Source organism: Bos taurus, chromosome 13 (assembly GCF_002263795.3).
Source record: "Bos taurus isolate L1 Dominette 01449 registration number 42190680 breed Hereford chromosome 13, ARS-UCD2.0, whole genome shotgun sequence".
Lineage (NCBI taxonomy): Eukaryota > Metazoa > Chordata > Mammalia > Artiodactyla > Bovidae > Bos > Bos taurus.
The window spans coordinates 35,101,162-35,116,518 of record NC_037340.1 but is presented as its reverse complement, the minus strand read 5'-3'; the positions used below and the strand labels follow the sequence as shown (position 1 = coordinate 35,116,518).

General features: G+C 45.7%; 1 protein-coding gene across 1 annotated transcript in view; it reads left to right on the top strand.

Moving 5' to 3' along the window:
• Nucleotides 1-10,958: 10,958 nt before the first annotated feature.
• Nucleotides 10,959-15,357, top strand: part of JCAD (junctional cadherin 5 associated) — a 78,402-nt gene continuing 74,003 nt past the window's right edge. The window contains exon 1 of the mRNA XM_025000878.2: nt 10,959-11,073. The gene's annotated coding sequence lies outside the window, so the exon portion shown is untranslated. The remainder of the gene's footprint in view (nt 11,074-15,357) is intronic.

Sequence of the window (15,357 nt, the reverse complement as noted above, 5' to 3'; positions counted from 1 at the left end):
TGTCTCATCCCTTTCTTCTACCTGTCATTCACCCTTTGAAGCTCTGATGGTCTTTCTGAATCTGTCCAAGATGCTAGCTAGATTCACATCCAAATTTGGACTCACCCTTCAATTTGTTTTAATGTAGATTTATTTATTTATTTATTTTTGGCTGTATCAGGTCTTAGTTGTGTGGTGCATAAGATCTTAGGTTGTGGCTGGAGTTCAGGCTCTTCATCACGGTGCACAGGCTTCTCTAGTTACAGCAGGTGTCCGGGTTCAGTAGTTGCAGCACACGGGCTTAGTTGCCCTGAGGCATGTGGTATGTTAATTGCTTGACCAGGGATCAAATCTTGTCGCCTTCATTGGAAGGCATATTCTTTTTTTTTTTTTTTCTTTTCTTTCAATTAACTTTGAAACTTTAAACTTAGTATTTTGTATTGGGGTATAGCCAGTCAACAATGTTGTGATAGTTACAGCAAAGGGACTCAGCCATACCTATACCTGTGTCCATTCTCCCCCATACTCCCTTCCCTTCCATGCTGGCACATAACATTGACCAGAGTTCCACGTGCTATACAACAGGTCCTTGTTGGTCATCCATTTAAAATATAACAGTGTGTACATGACCTTCCCCAACTCCCTATCTACCCCTTCCCCCACCCCAGCAATCATGTTTGTTTTCTAAGTCTGTGAGTCTCTTTCTGTTTTGTAAGATCAGTTGCAGCACTTCTTTTCAGATTCCACATCTAAGGGATGCCATATGATACTTCTCCTTCTCTGACTTACTTCAGTCAGTATGACACTCTCAAGGTCCATCCATGCTGCTGCAAATGGCATTATTTCGTTCTTTCTAAAGGCTGAATAATAGTCCACTGGACCACAGTTTCTTGATCCATCCCTCTGTGAATGGACATTTAGGTTGGAAGGTGGATTCTTAACCGCTGGACCTCCAGGGGAAGTCCCTCATCCTTCAATCTAATGGGCAGTGAGCTCCTTGAGATCAGACACTGATTGCTCTCTGCCTCCCAGTGCTCAGCGTGACGCCTGGTTCCCAGTAGATCTACAGGACACACTGGTGGACACTCTTCCTCAGTCGTTGCTGGCAATGTGGGGCATTCAGTCCTGTTAGGTCTGAGGTCGGTCCTGAGGTGACATCTCCTGAAAGTTTTCCTCTCTCGTATTCCCACATGGACGTGGCTGCCAAGTGTGTAAAGAGAACTGATGTCTCTCAAGGCCTGTGTGTGTGCCCATGTGGAAATATGCTTTTTAGATTTTCCTTTTTTTAACCCGTGTTATTTTATCTTCAAGTTGGAAATTCTCAAGAAGTATTTGCAAAGCCTCCCAAAGGGAAAACTTGCCGTGCTTAGGGCCTGGATGCCATTCTGATGAACTCTTTGGAGAGATAGGGAGTGGAAAGTGGGTCATTGTGAAATCAAACCAACAATTACAATGTCCCATAACTCCGACTGGGCTGGGAATTATTGGTTCAAGTCACACTTTCCACTGGGTCACTGTCTCTGAGTGTTGTTCTTCAAAGAGAATTACATAGCCCCTTGTTAAATATCCATACGTCAGATTTATTTCCATCTCCTCCAGTGTGTGTCTTGTCCACCCCAGGCAGCTGGCCCTACTCCCTGCACTCCCCACCGCCACCCCCACCCCCACAAGTATCATGTCTGTGGCTTTGCTGATACTGTTTTCTTGCCAGGCATGCCCTGCTTCTCCAATCTAGGGATGTCAGATACAGCCCGAGCTTTCCTTCCTCATGGTCATTATTCTCTGCTTGTTCATATCTGCCTGTTTTCTCTTCCCAGTACCTCATCACTGAGCATGACTCAGGGTGACCAGGGGCTCCACCTCGTTTCCAGGCCTCTGTTCCCAGCAGAGCACCATGCAGAAGAAAGAGACCTAGATCAGCAGGCCTCAAACACGACCAACTTCCAGAATTACCCAGAAAGTTTTTGTTAGAGATTTCCTGAATCAAAACAAAATCTACAGAGATGAGGTCCAAGAATCTGCTTTAAAAAAAAAAAGAATTGCAGGAGGTGAATCAGTTGATGGATCAAGTTTGAGAATTACCAAGATGTGAGAGGGAGTTGTGTCAAGTTCTTGGTACTTAGAGGGTAGAGCTGCTAAGATTTGGGGTTGGTCCCACAAAACTAAAACAGCCTCCTAGAAGGTGCTCTATGAGTCTTGCACTGGGGTCCAGGGAGCATCGGCTGCTGTGACACTCTACACATTGGCATATTGGCTTTCCATGCACTGGAGATATTTATGTAATTAATTTTTTTAATATCCTGTGTCACATTCACCTTCAAACTAAGTACCACAACTCTTACCAGTTCATCAGTTTTGCATGGAAATAAACACGGCTTTGCTGGGCAACTTTTATTTTCCATCCATCCTACTTCGCAAGATGGCTCTTCCTGGGCCAACATACAGGATCAATTCTATTCAGCTTAATGCTCATGAGTGACTTTGCTCATGATGTGCTTGTTCATTCTCGGGAGGGACAAGCCCAGCCACTATGATTGCCACATCCATCATACTTTTCCAGGCAGTGCCCACTTAACTGTGGTGTTGAGCTGGAGATCCATTCACCCCTTCAGGCAGAGTTGAGACTGCAGGCGCTGACCTTTAGCTGGCACACAGCCAGCTTTGCTCAGATGTTTGCCTGTATCCTTAATAATCTGGGGCTTGGACTGTCCCATAAGCCTCTAGTCTTAGCCTTGGGTATGCTTCAATATGTTCACATGAGAAATTTTTCTGAGTGTGGAGGCATTCAATTTCACTTCCCATGTAATATCCACTTATTTTAGTTTGAATTACCAGGATGACATAATATCAATATTAATACACCATTTATTGAGAACCTAATATCTGTAGGGCAATGTATGGGGTAGATATAGAGGCTTCAGAGATTAAGGAGATAAGGTCCTTGCTCTAGACAGGACCATATTCTGATGGGAGATACAGAATGCCATTCATAAAAAAGCAATTTACAAAGCCAGACAGCAGATACCAAATACCAAATGAATGACCCAGACAGTAATCATCCTCAGGCTTTGGAAGAAGGTTAGACCAAGAAAAAATGGAAAATTGGAGAACTGACTCTAACACAGGGCCTGGCTGATAGCAAGTACTCAATAAAACCTGTCAAATGAATAAACAAATGACTGGGTAATGGTAAGTTATGAGCTGTGCCCTGGCATATAGGTAGACCATACTCAAGAGAATAAATACACACACACAGCTTTTTCATCAGTGAAGTTATGAACCTATTTTATCAGAAAGTAACATGAATGAGAAACTTAGGAGAGCATACCTTCTTGTTAAGGTTAACTTTATATTATTATATATTAATATTAATATATATTATCAATAATTAATAAAATAATAATTAATAATAATGTTAATATTGATATATATTAATATATAACTTGTATTGAGGGCTTCCCTCATAGCTCAGTTAGTAAAGGATCCACCTGCGATGCAGGAGACCCCAGTTTGGTTTCTGGGTCGGGAAGACCCTCTGAAGAAGGGACAGGCTACCCACTCCAATATTCTTGGGCTTCCCTTGTGGCTCAGCTGGTAGAGAATCTGCCTGCAAAGCGGGAGACCTGGGTTCGATCCCTGGGTTGGAAAGATCCCCTGGAGAAGGGGAAGGCTACCCACTCCAGTATTCAGGCCTGGAGGATTCCATGGACTGTATAGTCCACGGGGCTGCAAAGAGTAGGACACGACTGAGCAACTTTCACTTTCATCATGTATTGAGCAGTAACTAAATGAATAGTACATACTAAATATTGTTTATTTCCAGTAAACTGATTCAGTGTTTGCTATGTAAATTCATTGCTTTACAATATAACAAAGAAACAAGAGAGATGCCTATTCAATCAACTGAGCTATATACAGTAACTGCCTGGTTTGCTTTGGAATCAACTACTTTAATTCTGGGTTTCCCAGGGGGCTCAATGGTTTAAAAAAAAAAAATCCACCTGCTAATGCAGGAGACACAGGAGACATGGGTTCAATCCCTGGGTTGGGAAGATCCCCTGGAGGAGGAAATGACAACCCACTCCAGTATTCTTGCCTGGAAAAGTCCATGGACAGAGAACCTGGCAGGCTACAGTCCATGGGGCCTGGGGCTATTTCGCAACTCAAGTCCCGAGTTAATTGCTGCTACTCCTAGTTTGACTACTAGGGGGACTGTTATCACCAGCTAGCCAACTTTTCTGCGCCCCGGCACTGAGCTAAATCCCATACACATGTTTTAAAAATTTTAATCCTCCAACTGCCCTGTGAGTAGGTCCTGTAATTCACCTCTTCTTGCAGACTGCTTTTCCTGAAAGCAGCAAGTCCTCTCCAGCCTGGGAATCGACACACAGAGCAGGAGATGCAGCCAACGGGAAGCCTGCCCAAGGGGAGATAAGAAGACCCTACTTCAGAGCAGCTTTGATGTAGAGAGGGGGCAGGCCAACAGGCCTGTGCGTGGCCAGAGCAACTCCAGGGGAGTCGGGACGAGGTTTCTGGACTGAACAAGGAAGAACCATCCCTGGTAATTGAGGACTCTCGTTTGCTTATTTGTTTTTATAATATATCAACTTTATTTTGGATGAATACATTAAGTCATATGATATTTGGGATTAACTTCAAAGTATCAGGTAGAAGATGTAGTGGGGGGGGAGAAGGGGGGAGGGGACAGTTAGGGAGTTTGGGATGGACAGGTACGCACTGCTGTATTTAAAATGGGTAACCAACAAGGACCTACTGCATAGCACAGGGAAATCTGCTCAATGTTCCGTGGCAGCCTGGATGGGAGGAGAGTTTGGCAGGGAGAGTGGATACATGTATATGCATGGCTGAGTCCCTTTGCTGTCCACCTGAAACTATGACAACGTTGTTAATCGGGTATACTCTAATACAAAATAAAAAGCTTAATTAAAAAGAATAAAAGACATAAGGGGTCACCTCCCTCCTCCTTGAAAAAAAAGCCTGAACATGAGTTAAAGTTTGTTGAAAGGACCCTGGGTTTGATTGGCCACCATGTTAATTGTTTAGAGGTAGCCATGGCGCAGAGTCCAGTGTGCTGGACTTGGAATCAAAGGAGACATTCCCACCAAGCACATCTAAGCTGGTCCCTTCCCACCTCTTTGCTCCATCTTTTAACTGGCAGGAAGGGTGCTTCCCCATGCACCCTGCAGACCCCACCAGAATAAGTGTAAACACCAAGGCTGTGGGCTAGTATTCAGTCCCAGTGTCAAAGGCTATGTGTGCTTGTTACTGCTGCTGCTGCTGCTAAGTCACTTCAGTCGTGTCCAACTCTGTGCAACCCCATAGACGGCAGCCCACCAGGCTCCCCTGTCCCTGGGATTCTCCAGGCAAGAACACTGGAGTGGGTTGCCATTTCCTTCTCCAATGCATCAAAGTGAAAAGTAAAAGTGAAGTCGCTCAGTCGTGTCCGACCCTCAGCGACCGCATGGACTTCAGCCTTCCAGGCTCCTCTGCTTGTTACTACATGGTTCCTAAAATTCAGTATTCCTGGTTCCTCAGTATTGAGTAGTTTATTCTTTAAATACTTTTTCCTACTTCTGCACCTCCTTCAATGTGTCCCAAGTCCTGCTGGTGGCTGCCTCTCAGACCTGCCTGTCTCCTTCTTGTCATCACTTAATATTGCATGATCTTAGATAGAAGAGGGAAGAATATTTACTGTTGTACAAACATCCTTATTTATTCCATTAAAAAATTGAAGTATAGTTGCTTTACAGTGATTCAGATGTTCAGCAAAGTGATTCAGTAATATATATATATTATATATACATTCTTCATATTCATATATTCTTACACATATATTTTGGAGAGGCAATGGCACCCCACTCCAGTACTCTTGCCTGGAAAATCCCATGGACGAAGGAGCCTGGTAGGCTGCAGTCTATGGGGTCGCTGAGAGTCAGACACGACTGAACGACTTCACTTTCACTTTTCACTTTCCTGCATTGGAGAAGGAAATGGCCACCCACTCCAGTGTTCTTGCCTGGAGAATCCCAGGGACGGGGGAGCCTGGTGGGCTGCCGTCTATGGGGTCGCACAGAGTTGGACACGACTGAAATGACTTAGCAGCAGCAGCACACATATATTTATAAATATATTCTTTTTCAGATTCTTTTCCATTATAGGTTATTACAAGATATGGAATACAGTTCCTTGTGCTATACAGTCAGATCTGGCTATCAAACATCCTTATTTTTTTAAGAATGGCAATTTTATAAAATTAATCCACCTCTCATGGATTAATTTTTAAAAATAAAATAGCATATTTATATTTAATAAATAACATATTTATAAAATAAAATAGCATATAAAGTAGCATATTGATTCCCACACCACTTTTACTTTGTCTCTATACATTTATGATGTTCACATGGCTGTGATCACAGGGTAGATACATTATCTAGTTCCCCTCTATGTATTTAACATGGCTCTAAGCATTTCAAGTTGCTATCTTGCCTTCATAATTGGCTTGGCTACTGGCTGAAAACAATTTCAGGATAAAATGTCTCATGATGAAATGTAATTTTATTACTGTTGGACGTTTAGATTGATTTTAATAAATAATGCCAGAACAAATACCTTGGATTTATAGTCTTTTCCCTCTTGTGAATTAGAAAAAGTCTTTGCTACTTTTTTTTTTTCCCCCAAAAGCCAGACACAATTTTCTAAATCCCCTCTGTATTTGTCAGCCTTCACTGACGCATCTCTGCTTCATCTTGTTTTATCCTCCTGGGATGTTCTGGTCTGTGAGGGCGAGGATGTAGCTGTTGTTTCTGATCATGATTTCTTCCCATCAACAAGTCCCTTCGAAGGCTGTTTCTTATTCTCTGAGAGGCCAGAAGATTACGTATATCAGGCAAATGACTGATAACATTTGCCTCATGGTTGTCCACTTTGGAGAAGTGACCTTGTCCAAAGCAATAGGAAGAATTCTACCCAACAGGGTGAAGACACTGCCCAGAGAGTCTCATCCAGCCATGGGGGCTGGTGGCTCTTTAACCGGAAGTGCAAGTGGTATGGGGAGCTGTATCAGTCAGGGTCTGACCAGCAACATGAGATTCACTCCAAGCATTAAAAGAGAGGACGTGTAATTCAGGGAAGTGGTGACACAGACAATGGAAAGGTTGAGAAGCAATCAGAGGTGGCAGGAGGTCACTGCTACCTGGAGATGGAGCCCAGAGCCAGAGTCATCTATTAGGAGCTGGACCTGGGGGGCTGGTCCCTGCAGATCTAAAGTCAGAGACCGGCAGACACAGCCCTGCTGGAGATACCACCCAAGGCAGAGCAATAGGAGAAGCACCCCAGTGCTCCCTTACTCCTGCCGGCCCGCCCCCCCGCCCCCGCCAGTGCCTCTCTTGTGTTGAACTAGGTGTCACAAGATCCTGCAGCACACAACTTGCAGGGGTGAACCGCTCCCCAAACACACACAATGCCTGTGATATGAAGCAGGGAAAAGATGAGGAAGGAGCCCAGAGCAAACGAGCCAGGAATCAGTACAAAGTCACATTCCAAAGACTCGTTCCAAACAGCGCTGGGGCAAGAGAGAAAAATCCTCCAGAGAAGCAGCCAAGGAAGCAAGCAGAAGAAACTAAGTGCCTTAGTCTTAAGCACCAGCATCAGCCACACACATGTGTGTTTTTCGCTGCAACTGGTACTTCCTGCTAGTTTGAGCCAAATGATGATTTGCTGAAAACTATCAGTAGGTTACCGATCTCTGGGAGACCAGGGTCAGGTGTAGAAGTTGCATGGCTGGGAGCACAAGACAAGTTATGCGGGGGAAGGTCGCTGGCTATCCCTGCAGAGGTGGGGCTGGGACCCTGGACTTACTCAGCAGAAAATCTGTACCAGACACATGACCGGCTCTCCTCAGGGCTGCCTCTGAGAACTGATATCCCCCTCCCAAGTGGCACTGACCTCCTGTAGAGTGGATTCAACTCCTTTCTTGGTTTTTACTGAGTTGAAGGCACATTAGGGCTGACATATGCCTGCACCTTGGCTGCAAAGAAGGCTGGGGGAGAGAGTCTGGCTTCTACTTTGGGGAAGGGCAACTGCTACATACTGAATTGTGTCCCCTCACCCCAGTAGTCATGTACAGATCTGAGAGTTGGTGATAAAGAAGGCTGAGCATCAAGGAATTGATGCTTATGAACTGTGGTGCTGGAGAAGACTCTTGGAGTCCCCTGGACAGCGAGGAGATCAAACCAGTCCATCCTAAAGGAAATCAGTCCTGAGTATTCATTGGAAGGACTGATGTTGAAGCTGAAGCTCCAGTACTCTGGCTACCTGATATGACAAGTCGACTCACTGGAAAAGACCCTGATGCTGGAAAAGATTGAAAGCAGATGACAGGAGAGGAGATGGTTGGATGATATCACTGACTCAATGGACATGAGTTTGAACAAACTCCCAGAGATAATGAAGGACAGGGAAGCCTAGCATGCTGCAGTCCATGGGGTCACAAAGAGTCGGACAGGACTTAGCGACTAAACAACACCCCAAATTCATATGTTGAAGCCCTAATGCCCAAAGTGACTATATTTGAACAAGAACTTTTGGGGAGTAGCTATGGTTAAATGAGGTCAGAAGGGTGGGGTCCCAATCTGATAGGATTGGTGACCTCGTAGAGGGAGGAAGAGAGAGAGCCATCTGTCCTCATGCAAGCATCAAGGAGAGGCCAAGAGAGGACACAGCCACAAGGCGGCCGGGCAGCCTGCAAGCCAAGGAGAGCATTGTCACTGGAACCTGGCCATGCTGGCACCCTGATCTTGGACCTGCAGCCTCAAAAGCCATGAGAAAATACACTTCTGTCTGTGGGGTTTTGTTACAGCAGCTGGAGCACTGAGATAAAGACTCAATGTGGGAGTCCACCACCATCAAAGGAATTCTGTTCCCAAGATGTGGGGTGGCCACAAATGTGATAAATGTCCCGTACACCCAGATTACCACCTTCTGTTTGCTACAGAATGTTACGGGATCCAAATGAGGACAGAGGTGGCCTTGCTGGTACCATTGGTGCAGCGCCAGTGCCACTTGCCATGTGAGAGGGCTGGCTCTGGTGAGCTCCGGACCTGAATGGGCGGGTCTGCATCCCTTGGCCACGTGACAGGTAGGGCCACACCACAGAAGCTAAACTAGCACCTTAGGAACTCAGAAGCATTCTGCCTCCTTCCCAACTAATGCCAGACCTTTCCAAGCCTTCTGACAGCCCTAGTTGCCACAAAACCTGTCTTTTTCTAACGTCTGCTGGTATAGAGTCCTACAACGAGGGTCTTCTCCCATCAATTCAAAATGAGATGACCAACTAATAGAGAATGTGTAAAAGTCAACCCCACTGAGGGGGAAGGGTGGGAAGAATTGGGCCAGGGTCAACCTTGAGGAAGACTATCTTAAGAAAGCTGAGTCTTCAGAGAATGTCAGACACCCTTTCATTCACTTCTGTTAAGATTCTGTTCCAGTGGATTAAGACAGATTGAGTTCTTTCTGTAATAAGAACCCCCGTTAACAGGGTGTCCCCCTTGTGCATCTCTTACTGTATTAGGTTCTGGAGATAAAGCATTGACTAAAATATCGTTCTTGCTCTCAGGAAACCTACAGTCCAGAGATCACTGTGATATAATACAGTATATATATTATATATTATGGATATAATATGTATGTCATATTCAGGGTATTAGTCTTTATTCTGTAGGTCACCAGGAGCCATTGAATACAAATGAGCATGTGACAGTCATTTATAGCTTTTATTGCATTCAAAAAGAAATCATCAGGATACAATGACAAGAACTACAAGAGAAGAATGAACAGAATAGACAAGAGACTTCCCTGGTGGCCCAGAGGTAAAGACACCATGCTCCCAATGCAGGGAGCACGGGGTTCGATTCCTGGTCAGGGAACTAGATCCCGCATGCCACATTGGAAGGCCAGGGCCCACTCTTTATTTCTTACAGGCCCTCCTGGCCCCATCCTGCTGTCCACCTGTGGCTCCCAACTTACTGGACGTGTTCTGGCCCCCGGCTGCGGGGCCATTTTTCGTCCTCAAGGTAACTGTGCACAGGATAATTTATATTTTGGTGCCAACACACCCCAAGCTCCTTTGAGATGAAAGGCTCGATATAAAAGTGAGTTATGACCCTGGTGAAGGGGAGCACTGCTGAGTTTTTCCCAAAGTGGAGTTTAACCCTCTTTGGCTTCTGCAAAGGGCTGGCTGCAAAGGACCTTTGGCCATTTCAGTGGCTCTGTTTTTAGCTATCGATTCTGTTGTGTGATAAATTGTCACCCTCCTCCAAGTCCAAAGATAGTGTTTGTCCAGAGGTTGGCTTGTACTTGCCAAAATGCCAAGGAGGAGGAGGAGTTCCAGCTGAGGTCCAAGCTGAGGCTGGATCTTTGCTTTTGAAGTTGTTAGTGAAGTGAGGGACAAACACATACATACGTTCATGTTCCCTAATAACATAATCCAGAAGAGTTCCTCCCTTACCCTCTATCCTCCTGTGGGTTCTCGGGACACTGGTTGTGTTTTTTCAGGAAAAGACTGAACTTGACCAGGGTTCTTGGTCACTCTGTCCTTTAACCCCTAGAAGGCTCTCTGCTGCGTTGGAGCAGGCTGTCTGCAGGTGTGACTTGCTCCTGTCCAAGGCCCAGGGCTCCCCAGGTCAGCTCTGAGCTGGGCTTCCCTTCGGACAGTATCAGACCAACATGTCTTTTTTTAGAAAAGACCGTAAGTGTCTTATCTTCCTCCTCCGGAATGTTCCACAGTTGTTTCACCTCTAGTTTAGGAAAAGTTGGTTTGAGGGTTCTTCCATCAGCTCCGTGAGCTCGTCTCACTTGGGGTGGCGGTGCTTCTGCATGCCAGCCTCATTTCCATCTCTCCTCCTCCCGACTAGAAACCTTGTGGTTAAAATAACACACAGCCTCTATTCAGAGCTCAACTCAGAGCTGCTCTCAGAGGCAGATTTCGGATTTAAACACCACTCTGGGAAGATGTATTGGCTTGCTTTTTAAACGTTCAGTTTTAGACCTTTGCGAAGAAGGTGGGGATCTCAGGTAAATACTTCCTTTCCTTTTTCACTGTTTTGTTGAGAAGACGATCGGGAAAATTGTGCCAGTGGGCACTGGGAGAAGCCAGCTGCTTCCTAGCTTTTGACTGTTGAACGGGGCTTGTGTCTGTTTCTCTGAAAGAGGAACAAAAAAGTGCTGAAACGTGGATCTCAGGGAGAGAAATGGCAGGGGGGACTCTCTCTATGCAGGAAGGGCTGGGGTTTGAGGAATGCTTGTGCCTTGGTAGAGCTGCCCAAACACCTTTGGATGCTTGGGGGTCGGAAATGTAGGAAACAAGGGTCTGTTGGTCCTCTCTCTTCTCTGGTGCAGCTGCTTGGAGGCTGGTCACGTGACCAGCTCACACGGAGTGGGTCCCAGCCCTCTCTCATCTTCTCTTCTCATTGAATGAAACCAAAGTGGTTCTCTTTCCCTAGCTGCTTCCTGCTCAAGCAGGTGGGTACCATTACATCTATCTACCATCTACCTATCAATCTATCACCCACCTGTCATCTATCATCCACCTATCTATTATCTATCTGTCTATAACCTACTTCTAAACTGCTGTGAAACATTAGTCCACTGTCTCATGTTTTCATATTAAATTTAAATGTATGCCTTTCTCTGGTGATAGGACCTTAAAGATTTGCCTTCCGTCTCTTTGTAGAACATATTAACTATTCCTTTGAATACCAATAACTGTGGTCTCTGAAACAAGAGTTCATTTGCAGAAGCTGCTTTGGGGAAGAACTTGCCACCACTCCTCCAGATCTGTCCTTGTTCAGTTTGTATTTTTTTTTTTTTTAATTCCTGTGAATATTGGTGCCTGTGAACTTTTTCAGTACAGCTCAGTGTGGCAGGACTAAGTGTTTATTTGCCAGTTCTTCATCTGTCTCTCTATTTCTCTATCCCCTCTCTCTCACTCTCTGTTTTTTCTCTCTCTCTGTCCCCCTTTGCCCCAGGGATCATTGCTTCCTTTGAAGTTTTAGTTGGAAGAAAATCCCATCCCTATTTGATGACAGAACCAAATCAATCAATAATCGATCCATCATTGGGCTACCAAACATTTACCCAAATGCATTTTCTATGTTCTGTGTTAGAAGAGTCATCAGAGTAGAGGGGAGGTTGTGCTGTGCTGTGCTAAGTCACTTCAGTCGTGTCCAACTCTGTGCGACCCCATGGACTGTAGCCCACCAGACTCCTCTGTTTATGGGATTCTCCGGGCAAGAATACTAGAGTGGGTTGCCATACCCTCTTCCAAGGGATCTTCCCTACCCAGGGATCAAACCCACATCTCTTACATCTCCTGCACTGGCAGTCGGGTTCTTTACCACTAGCACCACCTGGGAACCCCAGGGTGGGGAGGTTATCCCAATACATATACATACCATCATTGGTGTATATCATGCATTTTGACTCTCACCTACATCCATTAAATAATTACCAAATATAGTACAAAATGAAGTGTTCAATTTCAAGCTTTAAGTACAGGTGAGGTTGAAGTCAGAAAATACAACTCCTGTTTCCATGAGCTCACTATGCATCAGTGACTAAGTTAAGCACTTTGCAAGCATCTCCTCTCACTCTCTCAACAGCACTCATGTTGTGTATTGAGGCAGGAGTGGGTGCTAGGTGCCCACGTATCAGGGCTGATGTGCAAGTCAGAGTTCCAACCTGGTCTGGGGCCAGTGCTCAGGACCCAGCTGGTATCAGGATGTACATCCATCAGAGGTGGTCCCTGGACTGGGCTAGGAAGGGTTATCCAGAGTCCAAAGGAGGAAAAGGATGGATTGCTGGGTGGGGGGTGGGTAAGACGGGCCTGGTAGGGGGCAGAGCAGTGATTTGTACCCTAATGAGAGGCAGGCAGGGAAGTGCTTGTTCGAGGGCAAGAGGGGTGGTGCAGAAGGAGCCGTCTGTGGTTTCTGGACTGAGGCGTGAAAGGTGATGGTGGCTACTGCTCAGAGTCACTGTGGGCTTCAGGGTATCAACGGGATCCTGCAATATGTGGCCTTTTGTGTCTGGTTTCTTTCACTCAGCATGATGTTTTCAGGGGTCTTCCACGATGTGGCCTGATTGGCACGTCCCTCCTTTTCATGGCTGAATGATATTCCACTGAAGGTACAGAAACCGTCCATCTATCCGTTCAGCACTTGAGGTCATTAGAGGTCATCCCCACCTTGGGACTATTGTTAGCAGTGATGCTATGAACAGTCATGTACAAGTTTTTGTTTGAACACATGCTTCCAATTCTCTCAGTGACTCTGTAGGAGTGAAATCCCTGGGTCATATGGTGACTTGACATTTAACTTTTGGAGGAACTGCCAGACTCTTTTCCACAGCAGCTGCCCCATTTTATACTCCCATCAGCAATGGACGAGTGTTTAGATTTCATCACCTCCTTGCCAACATTTGTTCTTCTCTATTTTTTTTATTATAGCCATGCTAGTGGGTGTTAGGTGGTTGGTCATTATGGTTTGATTTCCATTTCTCATAACATTGAGTACTTTTTCATATTTATTGGCCATTGGTCCCATTCACATTTTCTTGCCTTTATTTGACTCCATCTTTTTTTTCTACATAAGTCCTATGATTTATCCCTTCCTATCACTTTCCCTCTTTGTTTATTTACTATCCATCTCCTCTTGTTTCTAAAGAAGCTCCATGAGAACAGGAACTCTGTCTTGTCCATTACTGTATCTCTGTATTGTAGGGATTCAATATATATCTGCAGAATAGTTGAAGACTAGATTATGGTTTTTCCCCCAGCCCTGTGCCTAGAGCCCCTCCCCTTTCCTGCAGGTGGATCAACAGTGGGGCCAAGTTGTGCAGGGGGTGGGGGCCGGAGCCACAGCTGGTCTGCACACCAGTCAGTCCCTGACCTCATTCCCCACTCACCTCTCTCCCCACCCCCCACTGACATTGCCAAGGCCAAAGCACTGGCCTTAGCAATGGAGTCCACCCACTTAATGCAGTCCACCCACTCCTTGGTTTGTGGGGTGAGAGGATGGAGCAGCAAAGTACTCGGAAAGATCATCAAAGTTCGAGGGGATGAGAGTCTGAGCCAAGGCAGAGGTGAGGAGGGCAGAGTGAGAGGAAGAGATACGAGGCAGATATTTAAGGAAAAATCAGCAAGACTCTGTGACTGGCGGGGGTGTCAATCAAGGTGACTTCAGATTTTGAACTTGGAAGGTTGGGGATGCGGTGGCACCATGAACTATAAAAGGAAGTTGGGAGAAAGAGTCTATTTGGGAGCAGGAGAATAGGGAGGCTTCTTCTGTATTGAGTTTGAGACAAGGACTAGAGATCTGAGTGTACAAAGCTGGGGTGTGGTGGCAGGGACAGCCCTGGAGAGTAAACGGGAGCCCAACATGAGAGGTGAGGGCAGAGAGCCTGGCTGGGAAGGTCAAAGTGGAGCATCAAGGAAATCAGTGAAATTCACAAAGGGACTTCCCTGGTGGTGCAGTGCTTAAGACTCCATGCTCCCAAAGCAGGGGTTTGGGGTTCAATCCCTGATCGGGGAAATAAGACCCCACATGCTGCATAGCACAACCTTAAAAAAAAAAAAAAAATATATATATATATATATTCAGAGAATGGGCAATTTCTGTGCATGTGAGAGAGAGAAAGAGGGTGGAGGGATGCCAAACACAGAAATATTTCTCTGCTGAGGGGTTGGGTAGAAGAAAAGTGGGTGAAGCCAAGAGAGGAGAGGAAAGAGGATGTGGGGAGAAACCCAGAAGCAGGGAGGTGTTGGAACAGAAGGGAGGACGGGAGGTGAAGTAGGACACAGACAAGAGAGAAGCTGGAAGGAAAGAAGAGAGACAGAAGAGGGAGTGAGGGCGTTAGGAAGAGAGGGGCTGGTACCAGAGAATACTGTCCACCTGCTCAGGAAAAAAGACAGGAAGGCAGAGGGAAGGCAGAAGGGAGGGATGTGTGGGCTGCTGTGTGAGGTTAAGGAGGCGCTTGGTACCCAGCCTAGAAAATTGTGATGGATGCCTATGCTTCTCCAGCTCTGAGCCTGAATAAAGAGAACAATTCTGCGCCACATACACTGTACTGACTTCCCAACAGCCCCTCCCCCTCCCAATATGGCCATTCTTATCACAAGATAGGGCTCTTGACATATTTTTGGGACAGAAGCTACTGACTATGATGTCCTTGGCTGGAGGAGGGCACGCCAGGATAGGGTGCATATCTCATTAAATGGCATGGCCAAGAATAAAAACAAAAAAAGCTTTCAAGAAATTGTCCCTTAAGTGATTAAAAAGCAGATGAGTTTGATCTTCATTCTGA